This window comes from Hydra vulgaris, chromosome 04, assembly GCF_038396675.1.
Source record: "Hydra vulgaris chromosome 04, alternate assembly HydraT2T_AEP".
Classification (NCBI taxonomy): Eukaryota; Metazoa; Cnidaria; class Hydrozoa; order Anthoathecata; family Hydridae; genus Hydra; species Hydra vulgaris.
This window is the reverse complement of record NC_088923.1, coordinates 40,682,484-40,685,350: the sequence shown is the minus strand read 5'-3', so window position 1 is coordinate 40,685,350 and position 2,867 is coordinate 40,682,484. Positions and strand designations below refer to the sequence as shown.

General features: G+C 25.1%; 1 long non-coding RNA gene across 1 annotated transcript; it reads right to left on the bottom strand.

Moving 5' to 3' along the window:
• Positions 1-1,473: 1,473 nt before the first annotated feature.
• On the bottom strand, positions 1,474-1,716 carry LOC136079808 (uncharacterized). The gene is made up of 2 exons (XR_010638239.1): positions 1,622-1,716; positions 1,474-1,526 (listed from the first exon to the last, which is right to left on the bottom strand). It is a non-coding gene; the product is annotated as an uncharacterized LOC136079808 (long non-coding RNA).
• Positions 1,717-2,867: the final 1,151 nt, after the last annotated feature.

Here is a 2,867-nt window from a genome sequence, read left to right as displayed (position 1 = left end):
TGCTGAACAAGTCTTTTTCTTTTATTGTAAAAGTTTGCTGCAAAGTATAGAAAACTCTCATTATCAACAGTTTTACTGGACTTTAGTAGTTGATAAATATAACAAAACAGGAACAGAGTGCGATCGTGGTCAGAAACAGAATGCGATTGCGCACCTTTCCTGACCAAGCCTGTATTAACATTAGTTTTGGTAAATAAACCCTCCCTCTATCTGTTTTTATACCCCTCCCTCTATGCGGGTGGAGGTCACTTGCTGTAAAAAACTTTTTTTCAGTTTATTCCTGTTAGTTTATTCCAGCCGAGTGTCTGTTTTTGGTGCATTTTAAAATATACATGTTCAAAAGTGTGTTTTTTATATACAATTTTGCTTGCAATCTATATTTTAAAAATTATTAGAGTGTTTTTAACTTATTTTTTCAAAATATTCTTTTTATTTAACTATAGAAAAATTTTGATAAAATTAAAATCCATGTTTTATCCATGCCATGATTTTTTTTTTTAAATTTATAATACAATATTTTTTAATAATATAATATAAATATACTAAATAATTTATTTAAATCTTATTATTTAAGGCAGTTTTAAAAAACATAAATACTTTTTTTAATATTATCTAACTTTAATTAATATATAAGTTAAAATATAAGTTTAATAGTATATTTAGGTTATATTATAGATACCAGTGTTGCTTTCAGCTTCTTTATTGTGTTGGAAATCTGTTTTTTTTCTTTTTTTCTTCTTTTCATCTAAACCTGTTATTTAAAAAAAAGATATACAATTAAGTTAAAAAAGTTTTTTAAGGGATTCTATAGTCACAAGAATGTTACTGCCATTTTTACTATTTATTTATTAATTTACTTGATTCATTTTCCTCGTCTAAATTGACTCTTTTGTTTGTTTTCCACCCTGAGATTGCAAAATATTACTTTTATTTAATAGAGTGAGAAGGATTAGAGAAAATAGAGTGAGCAGGATTCTTAGGCTTTTTAATCATATTATACAAATCTGGAAAGAACTTAATTTTTATTATACTTACTGCTTATAGGTTTGGTTTGTTAAGTTTCTTATTTTAATTTTTGGATACAGAAATGTGTCACAATTAATTGTTTAAAGCTTATTTATATTTTCTGATATTAAATAAGTAACAAGAAGCTATTTTGAGCTAATTTTTGTAACTGAATTTTGGGAAGATTTCCTCTTCAATGATTTTGAGATTTAATTCTAATTTTTGAATGGGTTGTTCAATCAAGTTGAATTTTTTGGGTTCTGTTTTTTACATAAAATCTGCAAGATCCGAGATGATGCCCATAAAATCTTTTAAAAGCAAAGTGATTTCATATGAAATAACCTTGTATTTAAATATACATTCCAGTTTCATTTTGTTGTTATTGTTCATTTAAATCATAAACAATTTTTTTTTAATTTAATAAAACTATAATAATGAAATTTAAAAATGTAATAAAAAAAAATTAAAACCATCAGAAGTTGGAGCTTGAAGCACAGTTCTGTTAACAACCTTATGTTTACCTTAAATAAATATAAAAATTAAATTCAAATCTGCAAAAAAAAAATCATTTAATGACTTTAATTACTTTAGAATCAAGAAAATAAAGAAGCTTTACCTTTTTCAATATCAATCAAATGTCGGCCAACTTTAGTTATTTCAAGTAAAGCTGGTGGAACTTGATAAACATTTTGAATAATATCTTTGCTATGGCCCATATGTTGGTAAAACAGCTCTCTGTCTTGAGGAGGTAAATCCATAATTGCAAATAATGTAATTACTCTTTTGCGGTTAGCTGTTGCGGTAAGTTTGTTAGGATATTTTAATTTATCTTTAATTTTCGTGCATATAAAATGTAGTGCATGCCAACCTGATACATGGTTTTTACTTTTTTGAGTGCTGGGGAAAAGATATTGGTTATTTTCTAAAATACCTGCTTCGATTCTGATGTTCAAACTAGACAATTTTTTAAGTACTGGAATTGAATCTAATGGTATTAAAACTGGTACTAAATGATTGTTTCCCTAAAAGATAAACTAAATAAATTAAACTATAGGCTAAAACTTAAAGGTATCACCTTGTCCCAAGATATGTTGTGTTCATATTTAAGAGAGTGTTATATAAAAACTGATCACAATTTTTTTGATTAAAACTAAATGATAAATGTATACCAAGAAAAACTAATCTTGTTGTTTTAGTTGAACTTTCTTTATTTTTTGTGTATGTGAAGTCTTTAAAAAGTTTATTCAAGTGCATTTAATTCCAAAAAGTTTTAGTACATGATGTCATTATGGACTTTTTACAAAAGAACTTAAGATTTTATAAATTTTTTCTTCTTACATAGAAAAAAAAAATTAATTTATTTTATTTTATAAATATATAAATAAAAAATTAAACTTGAAAAACTGAAGTCTTTTTTTTAAGATGTTATAGTGAGTTTTATTTTTAATTACACAGTTTTTATTATATATTAAAACGTTTATTATTATAATTATTATTAGGGGTGGACTGATGCCAATGGGTACAGGCGGATGCCAATGCATCGGCCCTAAAAACAAATTATTATTATATTATATATATTGGAAATGTATACTGGAATGGAAATTTCTATCATAACACAATTTGTTCTATTATGTTTTAAATATGTTATACTTTATGTTTGTTTTTTTTTTTTAAATTTTTTGATTTTGAACTTCTTTCTTTGCAAAGTTTAAATCCATAAGTTATATAATTAATGTACTAAATTACTGTGTTGTAGCGCGCCAAAACGACGCCAGGTGCGAGACTAAAATTTAGTGTTCTTCCCCAAAAAGAGTATATAAGGTCAAACTACTTTTCATTTTTATTAAACTTTAACAATAGCA